Raw genomic sequence first — 15693 nt, forward strand, 5'->3', positions numbered from 1 at the left:
TGACAATTACTAGATGTAATATTCTGAACCCAGCAACATTGTTACCTGAATCACAATTTGCAGAAGTCAAAAATGAAATCGAACATAATTGTATTGATCTTACAGAATATTGTACTAAACCACACCCAGACATAAGAGAAGAGCCACTAATAAATTCAGACCATGAGCCATTTGTAGATGGTTCATGTATGCGACATGAGGAAGGAGGTTTAAGTGTTGCTTATGCAGTTTGCACTTTATGGGGTCCAGTTGAAGCATCATATTTACCTGGAATAAAATCTGCACAGGTAGCAGAATAATTGCATTGACAAAAGCTTGTAAATTTGGGAAAAATCTGAAAGTGACTATTTTTACTGATAGCCAATATGGCTATGGAGTTGTGCATGATTTTGGCCAACTCTGGATGCAAAGATAGTTTCTGACTTCATCAGGTACTCCAATTAAAAATGGAAATTTTGTGAAAAATTTAATAAAAGCAATTCAATTACCAGAAACTGTAGCTGTGGTCAAGTGTGCTGCTCACCAATCTGACAATTACAAAGTGACAGCAGGTAACCGATATGCTGACCAACTAGCTCAATATTGTGCCAAGAATAAAATGGCAATAAACACGAAAATTGAACCAAAAAGAAACAGCTGCAAACTTATGTTGCTTGAGAAAGTGAAAACGTGAGAAGAAGTGAAAGATTTGCAAAATGATGCATAACAGGAAGAGAAGGAAGAATGGGCAAAAATAGGATATCAGAGAAGGACTGAAGATGGTGTCATTGTTTACCTTGATGGGAGGCCTGTGTTGCCCAACTGTATGCTTGCTCCTATGGCTAGGATGTATCATGGTGATTCTCATCTAGGACGAGATGCTATGGTAAGACTATTCAGACAAACTTGGTTCAATGCAAAGTTCAGGAACGTTGCAGAGAGTCTTTGCCATCGGTGTTTGGTATGTCAACAAATGAATCCTGGGAAAAGAACTGTGGTACTGTCAGGAAAGATAGGAAAGGCAGAAGGTCCATTTATCCGACTTCAGATTGATTTCATTCAGTTACCCCCTTGCAGAGGAGTGAAGTACGTTCTTGTCATTGTCTGCCTATTTTCAAAATGGGTGGAAGCTTACCCCACATGTAGGAATGATAGCATCACAGTAGCCAAACTATTACTTAGAGAGTTCATACCACGTTTCGGTTTTCCAGTAATGATTGAATCAGACCAAGTAAGACATTTCAATAATGAAATAATTGGTCTAATCTGTGAAGCATTTAAAATTGAGCAAAAGCTGCACTGTGCATACCCCCCAGAGACTTCTGGAGTGGTAGAACAACTGAATGGCACAATCAAATCAAGATTGGGAAAGATATATGAATCAACTCAATTAGAATGGCCAGATGCTTTACCTCTTGTTCTGATGGGACTCAGAAGCATCCCAGACAGAAAAACAGGCTTTAGTCCTCCTAAAAAAACTAATGGGAAGAGCAATGAGGCAGGCATGGGTGCCAGGACATAAGTTGATAAATATATCTGATGAGTTAGTACTAGAGTACTGCAAATAATTGGCTGACCAAGTGCATTCTATCTCTCACCAGGTTGGAGAAGATGCTGTCACTAGGCAAAGAACTCCAGGACACGAGCTGATTCAGGGTGACTGGGTTGTCATAAAAGAACATACACGAGAATCTTGTCTAGCTCCAAGGTGGGGAAAACCAACACAAGTGATATTGGTTGCCACTACAGCAGTAAAGTGTAAAGGAGTTCCGAATTGGATCCACGCGAGCCATACAAAAAGAGTGGCTGAACCAGATGAAACTCAAGCTGAAGGTTGTGCAGCTGAGGGATCTCAAGAAAGTGATTCCAAAGTAGTTGATGATGAACAACCGAGCACCAGTCAGGATGGTGGACTCCAGTGATTGACATTCCTGCAGATGTTTTGAGAACCAGAAGCCAGACCTATTTAGACAAAGTGATAGTGAGGATGAGACAGGAATAGACAAGGTACTCAGGTTACACAAATCAAAGTCAAAAGTAATTCTGAGAAGGAACAGATAAGGAAAGATCAATATACTCAGACATTCCAAATACCTGTCACAGATCCAGAGTCTGAGAAGGGACAGATAGGTAAAAGGGTGAGGGCTCAGGAAGAAGAAGAGCAAGAGATTGAGATACCTGAGCAGGATCATATAGATGTAGATAAATGTGTTCAGGAAGAAGAAAACAAACCAAATCAAAGTCAATTGCAGCACATACCTGAACATGGCCGGTTTCGTATCCAGGCAGAAGAAACAGAAAAAAGACCTGGACCAAGTCAGAGAGGGAGGGATACAGATAACGAAGATATACAAAGTGTGCCACAACTGAATAAAAACAAAAGAGCAATTGAAGAAAAACAAAGCAGAGTGCTAGCTAAAAGACTCAGAAAAGGAGATAATTGGCCTGGTTTTGTTAAGAAACTACAATTTCCTCTTAAATCAATAAATGAAGAACCAGAGCAAGTAAACAAAATATCAAGTCAAACTGAGCTTTCCACAGAACAGCCAAAAAGAAAAAGTCTGCGATGGAAAAGACTGAATAATAAGTTCAGAAGCCCTGAATGGACTTATGTCATCCTTGAAGGTCTTGAAAAATTAGAACTGAGTGATGAAGATGATGAATTAATTGATGGACCAACAGGCGAAGAAGTTATACCAACTTGAAAATTTCACAGGTTAAAATTCTTTGAAAAAGTCTCAAAGAGGGGCTAAGTCTCCCTAATCGAAAATGGCTGATCATACTGTTAATGGTAAACCGAAAAGAAATTGCTTAAAAACATGGTGTCGAATATGCACATGTAGTATAGTAATAGTACTTATAGTATGGTTAGGACTGACCATAGCTATTCCTTATCTAATGAGTAACAGTGAAAAGAATGATACTAACATTCTTGAGAAGGTAGATGCACCTGAAAAAATAAATATACATGGAAATATAGAAAATGTTAGGCAGCAAAGAATAGAAGTAGAAGCATCAGATGAGGAAGGATTGCATTACGATAAAGTTAGAAGTAGAACACATTTGAATGTATTCGCAAATCTATTAGTACACTATGTAGAGTCAATGGAAATAAGCGATTGCTACTTGTGCATGGAGCTACCATTGTCTGTAGCGGAAGGCGTCACTTATCATCATTTGCCCCTGACTTATGGTATTTCGTGTAGTATTTTAACTAGCTTACTTTACAAAAGAGGACCCTTACAATAAATTTATTCTAATTTAGATGTGATTTTCTCTGAACTTCCTATCCATAGTAACCTGAATTCCGTACATAGTAAAGGTAACATAGCTCGTTATATGGGAGAATATTTTCTAACAATGGGTACAATAGATATAGCTGAAGCACACAAGAATAATTTAACATGCATTTTACATGAAGAAGAGAAGATATTTTAGAATGTACTTGAGAAAATGATAGAGGATTTCCAAAGAATAACTACAGAACAGCAACAAAAGATTCCTAAATATGCAGAAAATAAAGAGTACACCTTGAATGGCAAAACTCATGCTGCTATGTTGCTGGACTTTAAAAAGAAAGGGAAACTCTGTCTTCACTGGGAGAGAAATAGTTATTATAAAAATATATTAATTGGCTCCAGTGAATGTGAACACAATTATAAAATAATTGGTGGTTGGAGTTTCAAAGATGGAACTGAACCAGTGTTTCCTGGAATTTATTATATCTGTGGAAATAAAGCGTATTACAAATTGCCGGATCATTGATATGGGAGTTGCTTTTTTGGAATATTATTCCCAAAAGTATACCATATAAACAGAATCACTGATAGTAATGAAGATACTAACGGACTAATACGTAGTAAAAGAGCTAGTATAGCAGAAATTGTAGGTGACATATTTAGTGCATTGATACCTTCAGTGGGAGTGGTTTTAAATACTCAAAGAATTTGTAAATTATCAACAGTGGTAGATCGTTTATCGACAGACACTGCTGGAGGTCTTTTAATGATTAATACAGAACTAGTTGTGGTAAGATCAATGGTTTTACAAAATCGACTTGCTCTTGATACATTGTTGGCAAAAGAGGGCGGAGTCTGCAGAATGTTGAAAGTGCAATATTGTTGCACTTACATACCTGACAAAAGTGTAGAACTGAAAGGGTATGTAAGGAATATTACATATTTAGAAAAAGAACTTAAACCACTGGAGGTTGATAGTGCATGGAAAGACTAACAGATGGTCTTTTCTCTATAGGTGGTTGGTTTTCTAATGTGGGGAAAAGCTCTATAGTTAAAATACTGATGCCATTGGTGGGAATAGCCTTAATGATTTTAGGGATAATAATTTGTTGTAGATGTCGCAAACATGAAAAGTGAAAGAAAAGTAATATAAATGAAATAGAATTAGAAGAATATAATAGACATTTATACAAAAAGGTAAAAGACCTCCATATGAAGAATGAAAAGAATATTAACAGAAAGTTTGAAGAAATTGAAATGGGTGAAGTGTAAAAGTTGGCATCTGTTTCATTAATTAGTGATGATATAAAATATCATGAAAGAGGGGATTGATGGAGCAAGGTTTCACATGTAAAGTGACTTGCTGGTACTCAACCCTCTCGATAATAATATTAATGTACTAATTAACATGTTTTGTCTTATTAATATTGCATTACATGACATATTAGGCATCTAGGGGAAGCTTGCCAATGTGCTTTTGCTAACTATAATCCGCTTGCACTAAAATGGGTGCTGCTACGCTGGATTTTCTACTGCGCATGCGTCTGCCATGCCCACGTGACATGCTTGGTGGGAAAACCTTTGCTTCTGCGCAATAGAGCTAAGATGGCTGTTATGTGTCCTAATGTGCAAGAAGTTTGCATTGCTGCTTTGCTAAGCTGTTTGTTTTCGCTTAATATTTAATGCAATAGTATGAAATAAAACAATGGGAATAGAGTAGAAAGATGTGGTATACAGTGCATTAATTTATTCTGCGTTTCTAAAACTGTTTCTTTTCTATTTTTACATGTTAACAAAATTACGGGCCTAAATGCTTTGCTGAACTCCATCTTTGGAGAAACTTCGCCTGTGCGACAAATGTCCTGAAGCCACAGAAGCTGTAGCCTTTAATCATGGCCAAGACGGACATGGAAGGCAGAGAAGAGTGAACTCCTTGCCTTGCCAGAGGAAGCTGAATTGATTTAATTGTTTTAAAATGATTATTGATACATTTCACTACCGGGTGGAATAAAGAACATGGGTAGATAAAGTTATGGGAGGGAACAACTTGAATACATGATTGAGAAGTTGCTTCTATAAAAGTATGGTGTGATGGCTACTCCTCGTTCTTTGTCCAATAAAATTGTGAGATTCACACATTTGCAGCATTTGGAGGTGGTACACTGACCTGAAAAATAGTATAACTACGGAATGCTTAGTTAGTTAGATTGTCCGACTTGTCCGAATAGGTGACCTGTCATTGACCCAACGCACTCAATAGGTGATCGGGAGCAGAGTTGCTGGCGGAGCACTCTGTCAGAAGATTCGATAACCCAATCGGGGTTCTGGGGAGGAGATCGATAACCCAATCGGGGTTCGACTGTTAACTGCAGAGAGGGTTTACAACGCTGGCGTTTTGAACTTTAATTGTGGTGCTGGTCTTAGCTTGTGGTGGTCCTATCGTGATCCAATTTGGTCCGTAACCTGTCCTGATTCTGGCTTGCACCTGTTCTTTCCTGCTGGCACTTATACTTTGGGATCCTTATTCTTTGACTCAGTCTATGACCAGGGTTGGTCATCACATCGTTCTAGGTAACTATAAAGTGTTGCTTTGTCATTGTACTGTTTTTTCTCTTTTTCTCTTACCCACCCTCTTTTTAAATGCTTAACAACATTTTCTCTCCAAATCATTTTTGAAACGTTTATGTTTTAAAATCTGCAGTAGACTAAACAAAATAAGAAATACATTTGAGTTTTATGTTTTATAAGTTTTAAAAGATCTTACTTAGATAAAGATTTCAAACCTTTCCAGAGTTTGTGGAAATTTATGAAATGCTAAATGTTATTATTGCTACCTATTTTCTCTATAAGTCCCTTGATCCCTTAGCACTATAGGTATCGGTGACTTGGATTGGTAAGATAAATGGTAAAAATCCAAACAGTAAAAACCCCAATTGATTTGAGTGTAGGTTTAACTGTTTAATGTATATATATTCATTTGGGCCCAGGTGAGTATGTTGAGCAGGTGAACCTGCGCTCTATCACCCCCATCCCCAAATCTCAGGCATACAGGCCAGGGTTTCATCAGTGGAGGAGAAGGCTTGCCTAGGCTGCTAGCATCAAAGTGTGGGCCACCAACAGCCATGCACTCAGGGATTACAAGGCACTGAAATATGGAAAGCTGCAAGGAAATACACCTTACTACATCAGTTCATTCTATGGTCACATACTTGACACAACTGGGGCCAGGACAATAAAGTGAAACACAACAGGTGTGAGGGGCTGTGAGTCTGCCCTAGGGGGCCAATACCTGAAGGACTACTGGCATAGTCAACTGGATGAGGGTACCGATGTGTCAGAAATACATGGAGGTCTAGGGCTACCCCCTTAGGCTATACATAGCAGTTTCTAGCCAGCAGCAGTCCTCGTTGGAAGCTAAATTCCAAAGACATTTATCAAAATAAAAAAGACAATACCCTCAGTAATATGTTGACCAGGTCTTCTGCCCCAAACCTGACCAGGTGTACAGGGGGTACCCCCACTGACTGGGACCTCTCTCTAACTCAGAAGAGTAGATATGAAGCCCCAGTCACTAGGGCTATCATGGGGGACCTTTTCCCTGGCCTAAGAAACAACATGTTCTACCTCAGAGAAGATCTAAGGTCAGTCAAGACACTAAAGAGCTAAGCAATTTGGGTGCATTATTGGAAGACCCGAAGACAGAACGTCTGCCTAGTTTAAGTAAAACATTTGCTAGACAAAGACTGGCCCAGACTATGATCTAAATGGTTCCCCAGACAATGCCTTTACCCAGGCTTGGCAAAGACTTGAGGGGATGCTATATTGATGTCTTACACTTTCACAGAGAAGGTATGGAAGAGAGCACTGAAGGTTAAGGTCCTAGTCCTTGCTCTGCGATAGGTCCTAGGCATGTAACTGCTAACACTGACTAATGTTTACGCATCCAGCCATGATTCCTAAGGTATGCTATTTCAGACATCCTTCAAACACCAGAACAAGACTTACTAATGGTGTGAGATTGCAACCTAGTAATGAGAGAAGACTTAGTCAAGTCAGCACAGAGAATGGGCCAGACAGGCCCAATCTCAAATCAAGAGGTGACAAAATCTGGTTGAAAACCTATGATTAATAGGTATCTGATGTGCTCAACAACCCCTTTTAAGGCGACTAAATATATTTCTCTCCCTTCCATGGCACGTACCTACAACTTGATCCCTTTTTGGGCTCTTCACAATTAGTTGCCTATAGCACAGGATCTGAGTGCAGCAATTTCTGATTATGCACGAATCAGAGTATAGCTACAGGCGTGGCTTGGATGCCGAGGGGACAGGCAGCGTGAGCCCAGAGCTCCGCGCCGAATCCCTGTAATTATCCTGTAAAAGATCGGGACTCTATCTTGTGCAGGGTTCTCCGAGCACCGGATGAACTCAGAACGGCAGCGGACCCCCAGGCACAGATTTTCAACCTTCTCCGGTGCAGCACCGGCCCGGTAGAAGAACAATGGGGATCGGAGCGCGCTGGCTGAAACTGGCAGATGGGACCCGAGGCCGGCAGAAATAGAGGCACGGGAAGCACAGGAGAAGAGGAGGTGCCTCTAACGCTTGCCAGCACATCGGTGAGCGGGGACGGCGGAACCACCCATCCCGGCGGCTGGAGCAGACTCCACTGTGGAGACATCGAGGTACCGCGACTACGAGGAGCAAGATGGCGGCCGCCCCGAGATCCAGCAGCCAACCGTCATCCTGAAGGTAGCAGCAGAGTGGAAAAGCGCCGATCGCACTCTGCAGAGGAGGGCCCGATCCGAGGCTTGCTGTGGAACGAGCGGAGAGCCGAACTGCAAGGCAAGGAGGGAAATCCTTCGAAGAGTGGGGGCTGGGGCTGGCTGCGCTCCGAGGAACCACGCATTGCTGAAGAACGGCAATTGTTGGCCGGGTGAGCAGGAGGGCCTGTTCACACGCGGTACAAAAGGGAGTGGTGATGGACGGAGCATCTGAATCAATCAAACACTCACACCCAGTCAAAAGATATGGGTTTAATCCATCACCGTTCTTTAGCCCACTCTGCCACCCCAGTTCAGACCGGGGAGCACGGGAGAGCGGGTCCTGGGCTGAGCCGGACCTGGCCGCGCCTCTGGTGGGGCTGCAGCTGTGGACGCTGCGCGAGCTAACCGCTAGGAAACGCTAGCGGAGGACCCTGGATTCCGGGGGATGCGGAGCTTGGCTACTGGCGGCACGGGTCATGCTGGGGTGCCCTGAGGTGTGAGCCCTGAGCGTAACAGAGGCGAACGCCGTGGAGATAGCTCTGACATAGCGCCGAGCGGGTCGAGAGCCTCGCTGCCAGCCGGATCTAGACCGCAGCGGTGTTGGAGGGCCCAGACAACAGTGGAGCATACAGAGGGACACAAGTATGTACACCCGGGAGTGGTGACGACCTGGAACCTTGCGAGTGGTGTATGAAGCGAGGAGAGAACGGGGCATTGGGCGGCTCCCTGGAGCCGGGGAGAGCGGCACCTGGATGGGGAGGCTGTTGGCCCGAGCATTATACTGAAACTTGCCGAATCTAACAGGAAATGCACACGAGGACCTTTCTGAGGCACTGACCTGGCAGCGCGGGAAGCTGAGATACTGCAGCGCTCGAAAACTACTAGGATATTAGTGCGGACTGACGCCGGGATCGGCGGCCGGGAAGGGATTGAAAAAAAAAAAAGAAAAAAAAAACTTAAGAGCTAACGCACACTACTCTCTAGCCCGGAAAAGGGAATACGCCTGAGCCCAGAACCTAGAAGAGAGCGAGGAGGAAACTTCCCCCCCCCCTCTCTGCGTGAGTGAAGCGGGCGCTGCCAGCTGACGCACAGCCCAAGATGGGGAATCCCAAAGGGAAAGTGCAGGAAGCTGCGAACTCTGAGGCGTCGGATAGCACGACGCAGGGCCCTGCGGACCTACAACAGCTGCAAAATTGCATCTTGGAAGCTATCAAAGCCACGAAGGAAGCGCTGCAGCAGGATATAGCCCAAGTGGCGACAGGATTGGGGCTACTGCGGGCTGATCATGATAAACTAAAGGACAGAGTTAAAAACGCAGAAGACACCCTGCACAAGATATTGCCAGAACCCAAATCCATGGAAGGGCGGTTGGCAGACGCTCTTGATCGTATACAGGCTCTGGAGAGGAGAGCGGAAGACGACGAAAATCGCGGAAGGCGCAATAACGTGCGCTTGGTTGGCCTTCCGGAGAAAAAAGAAGGCGATGACATGGTGGGATATCTAGAGAACTGGCTGAAGACGGAAGTAGCGCCGGAGGGCCTTTCGCCCTTTTTCACGTTGGAGCGGGCACATCGGGTCCCAGCTAGACCCCCCAAACCGGGACTGCCGCCCGACCGGTGGTAATAAAACTGTTACATTATAAAGACAAAGACTGGTTGCTGCAGAGAGCCAGGGACACTGGCCCGTTCCAGGTGAACAACTGTAAAGTAACCCTTTTCCCTGACCACACGTTTGAGACTCAAAAGCTGCGTGCCTCCTTCCTGTCCATTAAGCGGGAACTGCGAACGGAGGGGATAACATACTCACTCCTATTCCCAGCTAAGCTCAGGATAGTAGTGGATGATAAAACGCTTTTCTTCCCTACATCGGCGGATGCCTGGGCATGGTGGGATACTTATAAAGCCGGAACAGATGGAGCGAAATTCAGAGCTGAGGAAGAGAAGAATCGGCAACCGACCCGGAAGTCGCAGAGGCTCAGGAAGCACCGGCAAAGAACTAGAAAACCTACCGAATCGCAGACGGAAGGGAAAAGGAGAGCAGCATTGCAAGCCGTAATTGACTTATCGGGGGCTACGAGGAACCGCTCAGGTGGGAGCTCAGACTTGGAGGGCCATGTTACTGGGTCGGAAATGGACCTATCGGAACTTAATGGTGCCAAGGGCCCGGTGGTGACACCGCAGACGTCGGGAGGACTGATTGATGACTGATAACGGAGAAGTCTCGCGTTGGACTACAATGATGCCTGGGGGGCCGAAGCCACCTGATACCGAACTATACAACAGAGCACGATGTAAGTTTCGTGAGTTTTGCAGGGGATGGGTCTGTGGGGACCACCTTCAGAGCCGAGTTACGCCTTCCGGGCCCCTAAGGCTGCCGTGGTGCAGACCATGGAATAGTCGGGCGGTTGGGAGGGTTAACTAGCCCTTACTAGGTTTGGATGGGAGCTGCTCTCACAAAGCTGGGTCCTGTTCTGGGGGGGAGGGGACCGAAAGTAGTTGGGGAGACTCGAGGCGGGGAGGTGGGGGAGGGGGGGATTGTTGTTTTGCGGATGGGGTGGGAGAGTGCAACCCTATGTGCCTGGACGCGTGCAAATGCTGGTCAATATTGGACAAGTTGGGATCATGGCTAGTACAGGAACAGTGAAGTGCATAACTTGGAATGTGAGGGGACTGCACACGATGGCACGGAGGCATAAAATTCACGCTTATTTGGTTCGGAGAGGGGTTCAGATTGCACTATTACAGGAAACGCATTGACAAAGCAGGAAGGCATAGAGCTGCAGCGCAGATGGAGAGGGCAACTGTTTAATACCACATACTCTGGATTTGCAAGGGGGGCGCTGGTTTGGGTACGGGCGGGGACTCCTTTCCAAGCGACCAGGCACACAATAGACTCGGAAGGGCAGTTCGTAGCAGTGGAAGGGAAGCTTAAGGGCAAGGATATAGTGTTATGCAGTGTATATGCCCCCAATACTGATCAATCCTCTTTCTTCACGAAACTATCTGGAGCGTTGGCAAGTTTCCTAGCGGGCTCCATTGTTATAGGTGGAGACCTTAACTCAGTGGCAGATACTGCATTGGACAGATCCCATCCTCCGCTGGGTGCGTCCCCAGTGCACTGCTTGGTGAAGCGCAGGCTTGAATGGCAGGAGAGGTGGGGGTTACAGGACGCCTGGCGAGTGCGACACCCGGCCGCGATAGATTACTCATATTATTCCAGCCTGCACGACCTCCATGTTCGCCTTGACACCTTCCTGTGCTCCCCACTGGTGCTGCCCACGGTGGCGAATACGGAATACTTAACCCGCACATTATCCGATCTTAACCCCCTACTGCTCACGCAGAACTGGATGACAGAGTCCTCGTGTGTCTCGATGTGGCAACTGCGACCTGACACACTGGACGACTTATTATTTCGAGAAGCGCTAGGGGACAGGATCACACACTACTTTGCTGAAAACGAGGGCACCACGACGTCTAGGGCAACGGAGTGGAACCCCTTTAAGGTTGTTGTCAGAGGCCACTGCATTGGGAAATACTCCGGAGTGCGTAAGGTCTTAGTGGATGATCTGGAGAAGGCGGAAGGGACTCTGCGGAAAGCAGAGATAGCACGCCCTAATCGCCCGGAGCTGCAAGAGTCGGTCTGCATGGCCAGGGAAGCGGTTGCTGTTGAAATGGAACAGCTCCGCAGCTTTGACCATAAAGCTTATATAATAAGAGCACATGCTGAAGGGGACAAGGCGGGAACACTGCTTGCTTGGCTGGCTAACCCCAAAAGGCGCAGTCACCCGATCTTAACCGTGGAAGGGGAGGATGGCCGTACATACGAAACTCAGACGGGAATACTGAACTGCTTCCGTTCGTATTATAAAAAGCTCTTCGCGAGCGGGCTGGAGGGGCAAGATAGTGAGATTGATGCCTTTCTGGAGGGGCTGCAATTACCGCAACTAGAACCGGAGCAGGCGGATGCCCTGGGGAGGAATATCGAACTAGGAGAGATTAGTAGTGCAGTGAAGCGAATGGCTCACAACAAAACTCCGCGGTTAGATGGGCTGCCCATAGAATTTTACGGCAAATATATAGAGCAACTGGCTCCGTGACTCCAGGCAGTATACAATGAGGCTAAATCCCGAGGGCGATTACCTGAATCCATGTGTGAGGCTCTGAAGATACCGTTGCTGAAACAAAGAAGGAAGAGTGGGAACCCGGCATCCTACAGACCGCTGTCCATGCTGATGACGGACTACAAAATCCTGAACACTCTCCTGGCGACCAGGTTACTGCAACACATGTCGGATCTGGTCCATAGGGATCAATCCAGATTTATTCCCACGCGAAATACAACTATTAATATACGCCGCCTGGTGCGCCTACTGGAGGAGCCAATGCCTGAAACACAAATGCCAGTAGTGCTGTCGATTGATAGTGAGAAAGCATTCGACAGTTTGGAGTGGACGTACTTGTATAGGGTCATGCAAAGTTTTGGCCTGGGGGACGGCTACATTTGCTGGACGAAAGTGCTATACGCCTCGGCGATGGCACGGGTACGAGTGGGCTCCCTGTGTCGCATCAGTACCCGGTGTGCCGCGGCACTAGACAGGGGTGCTCACTTTCCCCCTTGCTTTTTGCGTTAGCAATAAAACCTTTTGCAGCGGAAGCCAGGAAAGGACATTATTATAAGGGCCTAATTTATAGGGGCAGTCCTCAGATTATCTTGTTGTACGCGGACGATCTCTTGTTGTTCCTGAAGAACGCGAGTGAGGCGTTGGAAAGAGCGGAGAGACTTCTGATGCTCTTCGGCAGGCTGTCCGGCCTAAAAGTCAACTGGGCTAAATCTTGCCTGTACCCGTTGCGACGGGGGGAGCTGCGTCCTGTCATCCGCCCACTGCTTAATTGGGAGCCCAGTTGTCTGAAATATTTGGGAGTGCATATATACCATAGAGCGGTCGACCTGCTAGAGGAGAACGTGGGCCGCTGTGTGCGTGCACTGCGGGGCAGTATGTCCTTTTGGGCTACCCTCCCGATATCGGTGACGGGATGTATATCTCTAGTGAAGATGATAGCCTTGCCGTGCCTCCTTTACTACTTCTACACGCTGCCTGTGTGGATACCTCGTTCCATCTTCCAACAACTGAAATCGTTATTGATATCATTCCTCTGGGGCAAGGGCAGGCGCAGGATAGCTTTAACCACGCTGCTTCGGCCGAAAGATGAGGGAGGCCTAGCGGTCCCAGACTTTGAGCTTTATTACCTGGAGGCTCAATTGCAGATTTTCATGTAAGAGGTGGCAAGGGTGTATCGAGGACCAGAGCACGAGAGGGAGCGGGGTACCCCCAGGCACGTGCTGGCGTTTATCGCTCTGCAGCAAAGTTTGACCACCAAAGATTTATCGCTGGAGGAGCAGACGTTCAGGCTCTGCTGGAACCGGTCCCAGAAGCGAGCAGGGGTACGACGCATGTATGCGCCTGAGATACCGCTGGGTATGATAACTGCGCTCCCTCATGGCGGCGATTGGTCGCGCTTGCAGGGTTGGGAGGATGCAGGGCTACAAATGTTAGGAGACCTATATGAAGATGGGGTGATGATTCCATACCAGACCCTGCAGGGCCGTTTTGACCTCCCGAGGGGGGACTTTCTGATGCACGCGGTGATAATAAGAGCGATGCAGGTGCACTGGGGGAAAGGGATTCAAGAGCCCACCACGTCCATGGCTTGCCAATACACCATGATGGCAGCTGGCAGGCGTAGGGCAGTGGTGTGCCTCTACTCCAGAATGCTGCGCGAGAAGCTACAACCTTTAACAGCGCTAAAAACTGTTTGGGAGGCTGATCTGCAGATAGAGATCCCTGATACCACCTGGGCGCAATTAGTGAGGCGGGCGAGGAAAAGCACGAGAATTACTCGCTTTCAGTTGATACATTTCTATGTCCTTCATAGGGCTTACCTCACACCAGCGAAAATAGGTCAGTACTTTGGGGTAGAGGATGCTGCATACCCCAGGTGTAATACCATCGGGGCGGACCTGGGACACATGCTTTGGGACTGCACACACCTACGAGACTACTGGAGGGAGATTGTTGAGTCATTGAATAATGTGACGGATAGGGAGTTGCAACTTACCAAAGCTGTGGGAGTGCTGCACTGGTTCCCGCATACGCCTAAGAATAGAATTTTGAGCAAATTTATAGATATGGGTTTGATCCTGGCCAAGAGAGAATTGACAATAAATTGGAAATCAAAGAAAAGCCCTACGCATAGACGGTGGCTCAATGAGGTGATTAAGTGGGCAGCGAGTGAAAGCATACTAATATACCAGCTGGCCCGCCGCAAATCAGATAACAGGGCACTGGAGGTGGCAATGGAATGGGAAGATATGCTGTATATTGTTTGATTTTCTGCAATAAAAATGGTTTTAAAAAAAATCAGAGTATAGCTACAACTCCCCTACTATGAGATATCAAAAAAACAATGGCGACAGAGAAATCCGATCATCCAAAATGGTCACAGTTAGAAAGAATTGCAGGAGGCACTATATTATCTGGCTGAGAGCGAGAATGTCGAATCTGCACCCTTTGGGAGGGCCTTAAGATGGTTAGGAAACATTGAGGTGAAAAGATGGAGGAGCCAGAGGCAATTGTAAGGGACCTTGAAATCATCCACATAAGAACAAGAGTACCTATAACCTGGAGTACTCTCATTACAGCCAGTGTGCAACTACAAATGTTGGATACAGTCAAAGTGTAGTAAACTTTCCTGTGGAAGAAACAAAGTTATTACACACATGGGAACAAAGCTGGTGGCCTTGTCATGAAAATGAGTAGCCAAGACGGCAAAAGACAGAATTGTCGAGGTCATAAGCCAAGAAGGTTCCTTGATAAAAGATGATTGAGAGATTGACAATTAATTCAGAAAGTTCTAAAACAAACTGTACTCAGCCAAAAACAAGCCTTTGTGTTGGGTCCAAGAATACTTGTCTCAACACTCTCACAAGCAGAAACACTCTATGGAATACCCTATTAAGCTAGAAGATGTAATCTCCTGCATATCCAGGCTTCAAACCAACAACTTCTCCATCACAGGTGGCTTTACACTCCTCTTTTATAAGACATTTTGCCATAGTTTGGCCCCTCTCCTAATTCTCCAAGTCAATGCTTTTGCAGTGACAGGAACCCTGATAAATGTTAGGCTTCAATTAATGTGATTTCCTAACCAGGGAATGATAGAGCCATATGTGCATCTTATAGTGTAATGTACCTTATCAATAGGGATGCCAAGCTGTTTAGTAGGATTCTGGTCCAAAGGTACAACCCTACAATATCAGAGCTAGTCACCCACATATATCAGGATTAATACCTCACCGGAACTTCAGAGAAAATTCAAAAAAGATTCTACACATCACTGATAACCAATTACTTGTTTTCATCAATCGATGCAGAGAAGGCATTTGACAAAGTTCATTGTCCTTATTTGAAAGAGGCTCTTAGCAGAGTCTGCTTCGGTCCCAAGTTTTTCAGATGGGTATTATGCAGTTATAATAAGCCAACATCAAAGGTTAGAGTAAATGATGTGGCTCCCAGCCTCATACAGAGGGGCACAAAACCGCACTGGCCTCTCTCCTCCCTGTTTGTTTTTGCTGTCAGCACAGATCAGTCGGCTAGACTGCCGCCTTTGGTGCTGGAAACCAGGGTTCGAGCCTTGGGGTCGCATCCACATC

The sequence above is a fragment of the Lissotriton vulgaris genome, chromosome 1_1 (genome assembly GCF_964263255.1).
Source record: "Lissotriton vulgaris chromosome 1_1, aLisVul1.2, whole genome shotgun sequence".
Taxonomy (NCBI): domain Eukaryota; kingdom Metazoa; phylum Chordata; class Amphibia; order Caudata; family Salamandridae; genus Lissotriton; species Lissotriton vulgaris.